At 44.6% G+C, this 15,475-nt stretch overlaps 1 long non-coding RNA gene across 9 annotated transcripts in view; it reads left to right on the top strand.

Annotated features, from left to right (window-relative positions):
- The first annotated feature begins 4,558 nt into the window (after positions 1-4,558).
- LOC122776462 overlaps positions 4,559-15,475 on the top strand; it is a 33,659-nt gene continuing 22,742 nt past the window's right edge. For 2 of the 9 annotated variants that reach the window (XR_006361218.1, XR_006361224.1), the window contains exons 1-3: positions 7,441-7,844; positions 8,280-8,417; positions 13,791-14,026. This is a non-coding gene — a long non-coding RNA (uncharacterized LOC122776462). Of the gene's footprint in view, positions 4,668-7,440; positions 7,845-8,199; positions 8,418-9,879; positions 10,089-13,790; positions 14,027-15,475 lie in introns of those variants that run through there. The other 7 variants (XR_006361222.1, XR_006361219.1, XR_006361220.1 and 4 more) reach the window with 7 other exon arrangements.

The raw sequence follows: 15,475 nt of genomic DNA, 5'->3' as shown, positions 1-15,475 counted from the left end.
TTAGCCAATTGTTCAGTACAATAAGTGATGTCCTGTCATTGTGTGTGTGCTTGTCTTCATCCTCGGTGCCGTAATAGTAAACATCAGACCAAAACACCCACTGTTTCCTAGAAAGACGCAATCATACAAGTTGGAATGGAAAGCCATGAGGCAGATGGGAGGGGACATCAAACAAATTAAAAGGTCCTGTGTGTATACATCAGGCACTCACACACACGCACACACAACCAAACAGAGATCCCAGTGGAAAAGATACGCCCATGGCAAATGTTTTGGAAGATATTATTGTATTGACATGGTAAAAAAAAGGACTTGGTGTAGAATTGATGCTCAATAAGGCATTCAGAGGCAGCATTATTTCCATTTCGTTATCAAGACTAACATTTCCGCTCAAACAGGCTGACTGACTCATATGTTTATGTTATTATGGAGGAGAAAAAGACGACAGCACACAGTTTTTACATGACTAGAGTGTCTTAGTCACACCCAGGATATCTCTCTCTCTCTCTCTCTCTCTCTCTCTCTCTCTCTCTCTCTCGCTCTCGCTCTCTCTCTGTGTCTCTAAGTCTGTTGTTAGATTTGGCACTGACCCCCTGAATGCTGCGTGACTTCCAGTGGTGCTGATGATGTCGTCTTCTATGATACATTTCCGGCCTGTGTGCGTCTGCTGCTTTGTCCTGCAACCACGCATTCATTGAGTCCCTCATTCTGTTGCTGCAACGTTTTTCTTGAGCAGAACTTCTTCAGAGACCCTCACCAATTTGACTTTTTATTCACGTTAAGCAAAGCAGCATTTGACTCCATTGATGGAGCATCTTTTCTGTTTATCACCCCCACTTCCTCCTCCCTAATAGCACCCACACCCTTTTTTTAGTGTTTGGCACACACTTCTGACAACAAAAACCTGAGAAGTGCAGTACTGGCTACCGTACGTGCTCCATCGCACGTATGGTAGCCGACCAGGAGCCAGCATACGACATTTGAAATTTGTGTGTCTAAGTTTAAGAGGATGAATCATAACCATAAAACCTAATACATCCTTAATAGTGTTTGCCACAGTCTTTCTGTTTGTTTTTCTTCCTCCATTTCCATGTTGTATCTTGTATGTATATCTCCTTCCTCATTCCTTCTTCACCTTCTTGTTTTTCCTGTAATATAATTTAGTTTGAAGGCTGAACAGAGCAGCCTTTCAAAAGTATAGGCAGACTCAAAACCATGTTAATCTTCAAAAATAAATTGTTTATTTACTCTATAGAGGTCCCTGATATGCACAACTAAAATATGTACAAAGAATTGACACATTTAAAAAACAAAACAAAACAACTTAGATTATGTGTACACGGCTAAGCTCTGTGACCTTATGCCCTGGCAGTCAGAGAACCTCTGTCACAGACCTACTGAATGTAAAACTGGATGTTGTCTGTTCTGTCTTGCTCCTACTAACCTTCATTCCTCTCCTCTCCAGTGCAGTCCCTCACTGCAGATTACAATGTCATCTGCGAACAACAAAGTCCACAGAGACTCCTGCTCTACTCACATACTTCTCTGCCACTTTCTCATACAACACTACAGTTCCTCTCGTGGCACATAAGCTCTCTCTAGATCCACAAAGACACAGTGCAACTTCTTCTGACCGCTATACTCCATCAGCACTCTCAAGGCAAATATCGCATTTGTGGTACTCTTTCTTTGCATGAACCCAAACTGCTGCTTGCTGATCTTGACTTCTCTCTGTAACTAAGCTTCAACGACATCTTCAGCCATTTCCATTCTTTTTTTGCAAAAATCGACAACAATCTGTCCCTCCACATTTCTCTCCTTGACCCCGTACCTTCCCAACACCTGCCCGTTGAAATGTGTTCCAATCACCACTCTCTCTCTCTCATGTAAACATTAAACTTACTCCAGAACTCCTCTTTCACTTCTAACTGACAACCACCTTGTAGGGCATAAGCACCAACAACATTCAACATCAAACCTCCAAATTCTAGCTTCAAACTCATGATTCTGTCTGACACTCTCGTCACCTGCAGAACACTCATCACAAACTCTTCCTTCAAGATTACCCTTACCCCATCTCGCTGTCTACCATGATATAACAGTTTGAATCTAGCTCTGATGTTGCTGGCCTTGCTTCCCTTCCCACCTGGTCTCTTGTACACACAACATATCTACCTTCCTTCTCTCCACCCTTTCGGCCAACTCTCTCACTTTACCAGTCCTAGTCCCTGCATTTAAAGTCCCTATACTCTCACCTCTACATTCCTACCCTTCCTTCTGTCTCGTTGCCTCCTAACACGCCTTACCCCTCTTGTCTCCTTTTGTATTTGCCCAACAGTAGCACACTTGTTCTTCAATATAATCTGGGCCATGACAGATCTGTTCATTTTCTGTGATCTGCATATTTAATTTGGCATAGGTTTTATGATGAAGGCCCTTCCTGACACAACCCTCCCTGTTTATCCTGGCTTGGGACTGGCACTAGGAGTACACTCATGACTGGTTGTTAACACTTATTTGCTCATCTTTAAAAATGACAAGTTGGGCACTCCAGTTTTAAATATTTAATAAATGCAGACAGATAGTTAACAGGATACCCGATTGTTGATATAAAATTTTGTGATGATGTCATCAAAAACTAAACAAATGACAGACTGCTGACTGCTGACAAGTACACTGGGCAACTTCTCAAAGGAGTTGATCTAAAAAACAAACAGGTGGATGGGTTCAAAATCTCTACCCAATATTTGTGTGTGCGTGTGTGTGTGGGAGCAGGAGACCACATTTTCCAAAACATAGCCTCATAGTAAATGAGATATTTCTCCTGTAGCTGTTGTAGCACAATGTGGGATTTAAAGAGTCCCTGTTATACAAAAAGCTGTTGTTTTATAGTATACAAATGTATACGTGCACAAAGGTTTAGCACCATGGACAGCTCCTTAAAACACCACACCACAGTGAACTTTAGTGGTGAAATAAAACCACTGTTGTTCTGGTTATTTATTTCTTACATAGAGATATCTGAATGGAATCATTCTTACCCTATTCATCCCCATGCGTGTAGCATTATTAATATGTTCAAAATGTTCCAAACCAGCAGTGATTCATTATCTTTTAATCAAGAACAATGCTGGACCTTTAAAAATATTTTTTTCTCACTTTCCCCACAACCTGTAGAATCGCACTTGTTGCTTCTCTGCCTGCACGTTTCTTTATCTGTCGACATGCCCGTCTGCATCTCTCCATTTCTGCATGTCTGCTTCTCCCTGGCTGCCTGCATGTCTGCCTGTCTGCTGCCTGTCCGTTTGCCTATCTGCGTATCTGTCTGTTTGCTTGTCTGCTTGTGCCTGGCTGCCTGTTGTTCTGTCTCCCTCAGCTGTAAGAGCTGTTGGTTAAATGGTTAAAAGGTTTTCAACATAGTCAGCTTGAGGCTGAAGGATATTTTTAGAGTGGAGGAGACACAGAGAGACAGAGAGACAAAAACTGATGGAGATTAACCTTTCTGACCTGATTACTGAAGCTATTACTTCATGTTTTATTATCACTTTCATTGATTTGGTTTATTTATGCTCTCGTTTTTTCTCCTGTTATTCGTACTGCCACACTTTCTTTGGCAGGAGTGACAAATGAGCACATGTAAATGTTTCTTCTTTTGTGTTGTTCCCCTTCCAATGTGACTCCACACTGGATCTTTAGACTGATATCGATTTTGTCTGGTCCAGCTCTAGACCCCAGTCAGTCTGGAAATGGTGACCAACACATAAGGAGGTTGTTGGGGGGGAGAAAATCCCCCTCAGAATAAAACAAAAATTCTCACCCTTTTCTGCCCACACACACACCCCTTCACCCCAAACGCCCCAAACCCAAAAACTCGCAAGCCCCACCCCTCTTTTCCTTGCCTGCTGAATTAATTTGATACTATTTTTGAAAGTCAATGTTTCTAAGGGATACCTAATGACGCAATGACGTCAATGCAGGTCAATAGCACACTGCTGGAGAGGAGGACGAGGGTGAGGGAGACGGAAGATAGAGAGACAAACAGAAGGGGGGGCGACTTGATCCCCTCCCCACCCATTCCTATTTTTTTATGTATATAATTGTATAATCATATAATATAATAAATTTTCTATATATATGTATGTGTTTACATATATATACATATATGTGTATATATATGTATATGTGTGTATATGTATATATATATGCACATACATATATACATATATATATATCGGACACGAAGCACGACACTGTATTATCGGCACAAACACGATGTGCCGATAATACAGTGTCGTGCTTCGTGTCCCATTCATGCTCTCTCTCTCTCTCTCTCTCTCTCTCTCTCTCTCTCACTCACTCACTCACACACACACACACACACACACACACACACACACACACACACACACACACACACAGTAAGAGAGAAAGAGATGGAGGTGAATGGCGCTACCCAAATGCGTAAAGTCCCACCGTCAGATTTGGCGGGCTCCTTCTATCATTTGGCCCATTATGTAGCCCCACCCACTCCTGTTTCTCCAACCCCCCAATCCTTTTATTTGCTCCCCGAATCGTGAATGGCAACACTAAATATTTTAGTCTCCGACATGCAGAGCTGGGGACGACGCACACCGGACTGACCTGCTTCCTCCATCCTGATACAGGAGGTGAGACTGAAGGCTACCCTGCATTTACTCTCCCTCTGTGTCTGCCTCAGTCTGCACAAACCTCTCTATTTTAGATAGAGATTAAAATAGAGGGACAGACAGAGAGAGAGAGAGAGAGAGAGAGAGAAAGAAAGAGAAAATCAAAAGGTAAGTGCTTTGTTTTTGTAGGTGGCGCTAATCCTGACCCAGAATGCCAGTCAGTGAAGTTTGCAGTTAGCCTATGGATGTTTGGGACTCGGGGACGGGGACACGAGCAGGAATGTAGCGGGAGACGTCACCCAAAGTCAGGTGAACCTGCTGTTTGATTTATGGAGACATCGCTCTGACACAACGATCTAAATTATCTGTGAACATTGGAACGAGGATTTCTGTGAGCATTTTCCAGTTATTGATGCAACATGTCCGTGTTTGCGTTTCTGTCTCCGGTTAGACAAAGCTGTACACACATCAGTTTTTTAAAATGTATTCTTATTTATTTAATTATTGAGTTAGTTAGTTTTGGCTTTGCGTGTCAGTGCGTATTGACACCGGAGGGGCTTTTGCTCACACTCAAAGGGAGCGGACTCCGGTAATGCGTAGTACACTCACGTGTTGGGGATCCTCTACTTGTCTGCTCTGCTCCCATGTATAGTAACACACAGTGAGAGGGAGCGAGAGGAATAGTTTGAGTGTTTTAGGCGTTTTAAACATTCTAATCCATTTCTTTGGCAGTGTGGTTTATGGTGTATCAAAAGTGGAGAAAGTGAGAGAGTATGAACATGAGAGGGAGTCTGCGTGATACAGAGGGAAGGGAGGGTTGTGGGCAGCCTGAATTCAGCACCTTGGACAGCTCCCCTAGTTCAGCAGAGTTCGATGTGTGAAACGTCACACATTTTGTTCCTCCTAAGTATATTCACGCCAAATTATTTCCTTGAAAATGAGACAATGACCTGCAAAATATTTCCTCCATTTGGAGATGGTGGACAAGGCTCTACAAATAACAATACGAATAATAACCGTATAATAGTAATGATAATAATACTGGTTATCATAATAATAACTGATTAATAACTGACTAATTATAATAAAAGTAATGCTGGCTTTCTGCAACTTGCTGGAGTCACAGGAGTGCATGTACTTTTTTGAGGTGAGGGGGTTGGGTGTGTGTGTGTGTGTGATCTCTGGCCGGGTTTGTCGACACCACGCGGTGATCTTGGCGCACTACATTGAGGAACATCGGTTGCATCGGATAGTGCTCCTTCTTTGACTGAATGATTGTGGACCACAGGGAATAGTGGTCCATGTGTGTCTGTGTGACGTGAGCTGCTACTGGTTTTGTATGTTTGGGAGTGAAAAGACGATGATTCTTGAACATTTATATTTATCCTTTTCGCTCCATCGGAAAACAACATATGTCAAAAATATCCAGGGAATATAACTTTGTGTTTTCCCCATTATGACTATTAATTTTACGGGTTTCCCTGTGCTTGTGATTTTAGAGGGGTGAGTGTAGAGGGGTAGAAGGGGTGGGAGAGAGAGTTTTCCTGTACACTCACCAGAAGTCATGGACATACATTTGGCCTACAGGCAGAGATAAAAATAGCACAAACCGCTGCGTCGGGCGCAGCCCTTTTCCCTCCTCACAGTCGACTTTTCGAGGCTGCCACTCATTGCGGTCTAACCAACTCCATCTCTAAACCCTCAACTTCATCCACCTCAGCGCACCCCGTCCCCTCCCCTCCCGTAAAGTCTCGTGAATATCCACGCTGCATGAGTGTTGAGCACGTGTGGGGTCTTATAGGCGTTATATATATAAATTGTGAGGTGGCGAGAGACAGACACAGAAGAAACTGTAAAAAAAAAAGAGATTTGTATGTGTATGAACAAGTGTCGTCGTCGTCCCACCCGTGGGTCTGTTCCCTGGATGAGCAGGGTATGGTGCGTGGGCACGACCAGTGAATATATGGGATGGAGGCTCAGTTCGCTGCTGTGTTTACCTCTCGGCGTCAAGATGCGGTGTTTAGTCCGCCAAATGCAGTGGATGCTAAAATACAAAAAAAAATCTCCAATACCAAAACAGCACCAACGCTGGTAGAGGGAGGGAAGAGGAGGGAGGGATGGGAGGGAGGGAGGGAGGTAGGAGAGGGGGGAGTGGAAACCCAGATGCTGCTGGAGCGTTAGAGGAGGGTTTTACCAGGAGATAAACCGCTCCAAAGCTATAGTTTCCACGCGTCCAGACCACACTCTCCACATAAAATATGTTCCCATTCTGTCACACGTCTTTCCCGTGGCATTATTTGCGGCGAGCTGACCACGGAGCGGCAGTGTCTTTAATCAGGTTCCACGGGGCTGTAAAGTGAGAGACTCAAAACGTGACGTCAATGCCTAGTAACTGACGCAGCCCTTCAACAAAAAAAAATGGCCCTTTTATTTATTTATTTTTTTCTGTTCTTCTTCCCGTCAGCAAAGCTTTAAGTGCTACCTTTTACAATGCACCAACGTCTGAAAGAGCAAATAAATAAATCCCACGGGGAGCGCGTCGTTTAGTCCGCGTGCATCAGTGTTTCTGGAGCTATTTTGCGTTCATGAGTTTGAGCTGTGAAGTGAAGTGACACCGGGACGATAGGCTGCCGAAGAGGGCGACAAGACATCAGATATTGTGGATGATATTGGCAGCGACGACGAGTTTCCACGTTTTAGTTGTTGGTGGTGGTGGGGGTTTAGTGCTTTGAGGGTGAGGAGGAGGTGACGGTGCATGGTGCTGGTGAAGGCGCACGGTCACCCCAAAAAGAAAGAAAAAAAAAAAATCACTGCAATGATGCACCGGAGGGGAATCGGGGTTCTTGTGCAGAGTTGGAGAGGCTTAATTAATTTACATTACATGCACTTCACGTAACGTTCCTAAGCAATGTCTTTCGTGATTGTTTTTTTCCCCTTCCTCGAACTGTGACCTAAAAATAGCAACATAGTTTTGATCGTGCGCCAGAAATAGACAGACGGGTATCGCTTGTATAAAAAGGGAGGCGATCCTGGGCAAACTTGGACGTGCCACTGTAAGCCTACATCACAACAAATGGAGGACTTAATCTGTTGCATTTCTTCCCCTCTCTTGTTGCTGTTTTTTTCCACTGACATCTCAATCTTTTTCTGTGTTTCTCTTTCTCCCCAGTTTAGGACAAGGATGTGCCCTGCATCATGGTGAGTGGCACATTTGCACATGCAATGTATCATTTAATGTACTTTTGTGTGTTTTGATTGTGCACGTTCTCGGTTGTCTGTGCTTCACCTCTCCAAATTTCGCCTCCTCTTCTGTCTCGTACACGCAAAAAACCCTCCCCGGCGTATAGGCATGTATTTTATTGGCATGCTTTACAAGCCTTGTTTGACTGCAGCCGAGGCATAGCAACGCTTCCTGCAGAGTAGGAATCACCCCTTTTGGTTTAAAAAAAAAAAAAAAACAAGTGCAAAAACTCCCTTTGTCTGTTGGCGCTGTTGAGTATCTATCACATTTTTATTTTTTTCCTCCTCCCATCTCCCTGCCTCACCGTGAAAGCAAGGGGAACCCTTCTCTGATGAGCGCTCAAGGACGTCTTTCCCTCCGTTTTCTTGTGTGTCTGTGTGTTTTTGTTAAAGAGGAGTCGTTTACTAGAGGAGCAGCTGCGGAGGAGGAAGAGGAGAAGAGGAGAGGAAGGAGTGAAGTGGTCGAGCTGTTGCTGCAGCAGAGACCGGGCGCATCGCGTGGGGAAACCCGGGAGCTGTCCAGCAGCAATGGTGCTGAAACCACACCAAGTGGCGGTAGTGGGCTGTTGCTGGTGGTGCTTGTCTGTCGTGTGTTCACATGCATGCATGCGTGTGTGTGTGTGTGATGGTGGAGGTTTTGGGTGGGTGGATTTTGTGGCAGAAAAAAACAACTTAATTTACTCCTGTTTGGAAACGAACAGCATCCATTCCGAGTGACTCCTCTTTTTTCCTGAAGCAACACTGGAGGAGAAATACTGAAGCGCCCCACCTCCTTTCATACTGTATATGCGTTGACGGAGAAGAGACATTTGGCACCAGAAGATGTTTTAACATTGCTTTTCCCGCCAGTGCGGTTTGAACGGCCTCATCGGATGCCATAGGTACAGAGAGAGGGGGAGAGAGAAAGAGAGAGATACACAGAGAGAGAGAGAGAGAGGGGTAACAGGCGGACCAACTTGGATGAACTCTTCTGCTCATGTCAACCCGTCATTTCCTCTCGTCTCTCATTAATCATCAGTAATCAGTAAAACAAATCATCCTCTCTGAAGTGCTGCGCGTTGATTTCCACAAACAGTGCGTGCGTAATGTATAGGAAATGTTTGGAGGAAAAAAAAGAAAGTGACTGAAACAGCTGTGATACTCCGTGTCTGATGTCTGTGCTGTGATGTGGCTCTGCTTCAACAATTCTCACAATAAACTACCAAGAAAAAGGCGAAACAGGAGCGTCGCTATCGTCGCTCCTAATCCGGAGTTTGAAGGAATCACCCTTTCCATTTATACAGCATCCGCGACCCGGACCTATACACGAATAGGTTACAGGCGGCTGCACAGTTCTGCAGTCCGACTGGACCCCCCCCCCCACCATCCCCACTCCCCAGAAAAAATACAATATTGTACGCAGGCTAAGAGACAATCAAAAAAAAAATCCATGCCAAAAAAAAAAATCCCGATTGCACTTCACCTGCGATACATTCCTCCACCTCCTCCAGCACGAACAAATGCGTAAAAACCGACTCGAGGGGCAATATTTTGACCAAAAAGTCAAAACCTAGACGATCATTTTAATCGGAACAACACGGATTCCCGAGTCGTGACTGCTAAAGTGAGTAATGTGCGCGTTGGCTGCGTCAGGAGAGGCAGTCTCTGTGCAGTGCAGACGGTGGGGGAGAATCGTGACTGACTGGTTTGCAAATGAAAAGACCACCCAGTGATGAAAAAAAAATAAAATACCAACAGTAGAAGGGGGGCAAGAGAAAAGGGGGGTTGCGGGGACACAGCTGTAGGTAAAGGGGTGGGGGCTCCCGGTGTGGGCTTCAGATTTTGGGTTTATACTATCCATTTCCTCACCTAACACCCCCATTCTAGCCCCACTTGCTTGCCGGCATGCTGGCAGCCAAGTTGAATGCAGACGAGTTTCATCAGTGATAGTGGGGCGGAGACAGAGGAAGAGGAGGGAGGAGGAGAGAGAGGAGGGAGGGATGTAGGAGGGGTATGTTAGTTCGACATCCACTCTGGTACAAACAAGGGGGGAGCAGAGAGAAGGGGGTCTGATCCAGATCGTGACCTGGCCGCCACCTCGGCTAGAAATACAATAAGTTGCAGCTGAGCAGTTGAGGTGTGTTCATACAAAGAGAAGGTGACTAAAAAAATGCCAATGGAACAGTTGCACGAAAACAAACAAACAAACAGACAATCAAACAGGTGAGTTATTTTATTATTACGTTGCTAAAATTTTGACCCAAAACACAAAACCATATTAAAGACTGTTTGAACTCTTGAGTGTGTGAGAGTGAGTGGTTTTACAGTCGTGAGTCTCAGCAATGTTGTTTTTGTAGTTGTTTGTAGTTGGGAATTCGCACATTGTCGATACAGTGCGGTTTCTTGGTGACCTGTGACTCGCTCCGGACTGATATTGCAGTACGCGGACCCCCCCCGCATGTCATTTCCCTCAGTGGGTGAACTCTATAGGTGACCACGCGTCACCTCATATGCTTCTTCTTGCAGTGTTGTGATGTGGAGAACTGTGCGCGCGAGCACGTTGTTATTTTTATCATGACTGGTTTTTTGTTGTTGTTGTTTTTTTGGGTTGCATTCGCCACCATTTCACGTAGGTTGTTGGCTCGTGCATCAAGCAAAGAAAAGGGGGCGTTGTTTCTTTATTTATTTTCAAAAATGTGTGATAATAGTGAACATGGCTCATCCTCCTCGCTGTCGTACACCTTTGTTGTTATTGCTGTCGCGTTGTCACCCAATAATTCAGTGTTATTTATCACAATGTAAATGATTAGTGCTATTGAGTTGAAACACAGAGCAAGTATAGTATATATAACAGATATTCGCATTAAATGCTCACATCCCATCATCAATGCATATGCAACTACACACTTTCCCTGGTATAGATCACAATTTGGTTAGTCCTGTCTTTTTTTCTTGTTTTTTTCAAAAAGGGGGGTCCCTATATGAGAGAGAAACCGATTGGTTGATGACGAGGTTTGCTTTACTCCAATCAGATTCCTCCCTGCTCCTCTATTTATTGCCAGCAGTTTACAGCCTTGCTCCCTCCTCACCCAAAGAGAGCTCAGGAGCGGCTGCACTGAGGCAGCGACTCACTACAGGGAGACAGAGGACACTCAGAGAGAGAGAGAGAGAGAGAGAGAGAGAGAGAGGGAGAAAGGGGGAGAGGGAGGGAGAGAGTGAGCGCGCGCACACAGTGACAACAAAACGCATCGATGCACAGCTCCCAGTGATCACCCGGGCTATGCACATTCGAGCGTTTGGATGGAGAAAAAAAAATCACGATAGAAAAGAAAGCAGGAGGAAAATATCAGGGAGAGGGAGAGGAGAGAAAATCGGGAATGAGGAAAGGATTGATGAGGGAGGGAAGACAAGAGAGGAGAGAGAGAGAGAGAGAGGAGAATTCAAAGTGGTGAGGGAAGCGAAAGGACCTTGGACAGTTCTCGGTTGCAGCAGCAGCAGCAGCAGCAGCAGCCTTTACATCCGGAGACCCCCCATCATCTCTCTCATTTTCTGTTTCTCTTGTTCTCTCCATCATTCATCCACCGTTTCCTCCTCCTCCTATAGTGTGTTTGCGTGTTTATGTTTGTGTTGGAGGAACTCACTCGCCTCCGGTTGCCGAAGGCTCGCGATACAATCAACGGCGCGCCGGGATGGGAGATACATTCACGGAAGCGAAAAGACAGCACACTCCCCGGGTGTCACGGAGTCTCCGTCGGACGCCGCCAGCAGCAGCAGGGGCAGCAGCAGCACCGTCACCAGCAGCAGAAAATAATGTCCTTCACGAATCTTTTTGCGGTCTGGGCTTGCTGTTCATAACTATTAAACTGGGAAGCCCTTACCCCAAAAAGCATTTGCGGAGGGCGCAATCGCCGCGCAGAGGCATCGACATCAGGAAGACGAGTCCACTCTTGGAATTTTACAATTCTTAGTTTTTTTTAAGGCTTGTTTGCTTTTTCTGCTCCACTTTTCTTTTTCTGCACTGTTATTGCTATTATTTACTCTTAGTAATTTCGGCATTGCCAGGGGCGTTCTTTTTTGTCAGCGTTGCTTTTCAGCCCCATACTGTGTCATTTTTATTTCTAGTCAACAGTTTTTCTTCTTTGTTAGAAGAAAAATGTGGCAAAGCTCTGCAGACACGTACGTCGCACCCACGTTTTGCTCCTCAAACGTGTGTCCCACAGTGTCAAGGTGGAAAACCCCCCAAACACACATTAATTAGTTTTTTACTGTCAACAAACATGTCGTCGGACCCACAACTTTGAGACATGCGATATTAAGTCACCAGTTCAACCACACACACACATACACACACACACATACGGCCCCACGGCCCCACGGCACGCAGTGTAAACACAGGAAGACCCTTGCAATGAATAAGTTGCACGTGGGCAAAAGTGTGTGTGTCTGTGTGTTGGAGGGTGGGGTGGCATCTGGACGTCACGGAACCCCAGTCTCGTTCAAAAAAATGTGGGAAACAAACACACATACACACACACACACACACACCCACACCTGTAAGTGCAGCATATGCACGGGAATCCCCAACAGTCCATCCTAACACAGAGAGGCTCAGATTGATGGAGAGGGATGAGGAACAGCTGTAATCTCATGCTCTGACCGTGTGTGTGTGTGTGTGTGTCGTGCAAACAACCCCCTTACCACACATTCGCATGCACTGTAAACGCAACCCCCCCTCACATTTTATGAAGGTAGTTAATCCACTTTAAGCATCACCCATCACTGTCCCAAATCAACTGTCCCACACACAGGGAGACCCCGGCCAGTGCCTTCAGTTCTGACCCACGAGACTTGAAACCCAACAAAACAAGAAACACTAAGGAACAAAAATGACCAACCCGATTATCTGTAACTCAACGATCCCATCAATGAGCACACGAGGCATCCATGCGAAGCAAACGTGACCACACCAAAGAAAACAAAAGTCACAGATGAGCAGTCCCTTTTGGAAAAGACAGAGTAAAAATGGCAACAGATAGTGCAGTTCAATTTAACCCCGAGAAGAAGACACGCGTGCAGCTTCATTCTCAAATATTAACGATCACAATTCACGTTAGAATAAAGGCCGTTATTGAATTTAACAATCTGAGTCGCCCCTCCTTTATGACACGTGCAGGTTATTTGGACAAAAAAGTCATACCAGAATGGGAAAAGTTGAATAAAGTGATGAAGCTGAAATCACAGTAAAAGTCGCTCGTGCTCAAGAAAAGCGGGAGGAATAGGAACACACCTTGGTTTTTAAAAGTCCACGAAGACGTCTCTGTAATTTCCGAGAGTAGCATGACGTAATCCAACTCACGAGCAAAAAAAAAAAAAAACTACAAAAACGGTGACCTGGCGAGGTCCCAAGCAGGCTGCAAAAATCTGCGCAGACTGTGCGTAAGAAAGGCTGTTCCACAAAAGATAGGGAACAAAATAACGTCCACGTGCAGGTCGAAACTTAGATGTGAATAAATATCCACAGTTGGGGGTAAAAAAAGTAAGAATAATTTCGATAAGTGACCCAGTGTGACCTCTTACCCGCAGAGACGCTGTGCGTGTCTTTGGGTCAAAAGTCAGAGGTGTGTGCGGGACACGGGCGCCTGTAGTTCTCTGTGGTTCTCAACCTCACACATCTCTCATATTTGGCCTGTGGGCTGATGCATTTCACTGTGTGACATTGTGTCAGTAAAAAAAAGTGGATATTTTTTCTCAATGATTTGATGTTTGCTGCGTCTGATAACCAGCAGCTGCAGGTGTCTGTCTGTCTGCCTGTCTGCCTGCTGCAGGTCGTAAAGTTTAATGCCCACCTCTGCCCGCACAGCAGCAGGCACACTGTATAGGTGGACGGTTAAATTTCACCATGCGTGTCTTGCCTTTTTCTTGCAGGAGGGAACCATCACAAAAAGGACGTCCGTGACTTCTGTCCCGGGGTCGAACCTTCTTCCTCTGCTGCTGCTGCTGATGTTGGAGCCTCCAACTGTGCGCCGGAGGTAAAAGTTGGGACCCACACTTTTGGATGTTTTCACCGAGGAGTGCACAGATAGAAAGAGGGACACCGATCGATCTTCCCGACCTTCCTCCTCGTCGTCTTTGTCCTCTCCTGCTTCCTCATCCCGAGAAAGGTAATTGCACGGCCTGAAACGTGTTACAGGATGACGTCAAACTCCAATCACGTATATAAGGCTTGTAATGTCGTGTCATGTGCGTGTGAGCAGGCGTTTTGTTGGGCTGGATTTCCCTTTTTGGTCTTCTTGTTCGGACTTATTTCAGGCCTTTAAATCACCTGTAAATGACAGGACTTGTCATGTCTCCATTATGTGTATAGTTAAATGGAGGAGGTTTATGTTGCTTGGTGTTTTGAGAAGCTCAGTCAACACGCTGAAAGTAATGCTAAACAAGCCTGAAAGTTCTGACCAGAATAACTTGTCAACAATCTCTAGATTGTGGTGTTTAATGGCCAGTTAGGATTCATTTTTTTGTATGATCCAACATAATAGGATGACCGGAGTTGATTTGAGTCGTGCCTATATTCTTGGATCCCAAACAAGGCGTCATCGTGGGTCATAAAGAGACATAAAGAGTACATTTTCTAATATAAATTAAATATCATATGGCACAAAATCATCCACGTTTGGCTTGTAATCTCATATTATAAAAGCCAAGTCTAAATCAGTCTTCTGGTTTGCACTGTTTCATTGAGCCACGTGGTAGTTGTCAATCACTCCATGGCCAAACTGGTCCACTGATCACACAGTCTGTTTAAGCACGTGCGAGCACATGCGGTCCCCTCCCCAAATACCTCCTCGGTCACCTTTAAACGTGAGTCATTATGTCATTGACAGACAAAAAAAGAATCTCTGCTCACGTTAGATCTCCTTGTGTTTGTCACAATACTGTGTAGTTAAAAGATAAGGCTGAGCAATTTGGAATAACAAGGAAAAAAGAATCATGGACTAGAATTAAACAAAACAAATAACAACAACAACTCCTGTTTCTTTTAATATTTTTATGTTTCATATTATAACTTTATGGGAAGTATGATTTACAGGCTTGTCTTGACCTCAGGGGCATTATTCAGTTTGCATGGTGCATTTAGGTGCTTGTGGGAGGCCTAGACAGGAAGTTGTATTCACAGCTGATGATCACAGCAACACAAAGGATGATAACCTGTGTGTTGCAATTAAAAAAACAGCTGAAAATGAGAAAAACATTCCTTTTTGGAACAAACAGATGTGGATTGTCACTCCATCACCTTCTGTAAATGTTAAACAGAATGTAGTAATGCAGTATATTTGGGACTTTGTCTTTGTGTTGAGAACATGGACAAAGCTTAAGGTTGTACATTGAGTTATTCAGATTAAATGAAATGACTAAAACGTCATTATTGTTGCCGTGCAGCATTTTTTTTGGTTTTATTTGTCCAGGTTTGTAAATTTCCATGTGGGATCTTTTTTTGCGTGCCCTCGCCCAAGTATAATGGAGGTGAATGGAAATCTCTTTGTTGTGCTCATGGAAGTGAATCTTTACATTGGCAGTGTCCCTGTTGTCTGGATAATCTACCAAACACACTG

Source organism: Solea senegalensis, linkage group LG10, assembly GCF_019176455.1.
Source record: "Solea senegalensis isolate Sse05_10M linkage group LG10, IFAPA_SoseM_1, whole genome shotgun sequence".
NCBI lineage: Eukaryota > Metazoa > Chordata > Actinopteri > Pleuronectiformes > Soleidae > Solea > Solea senegalensis.
The sequence above is the reverse complement of the archived record's forward strand: the minus strand, read 5'-3'. Positions and strand labels throughout refer to the sequence as shown.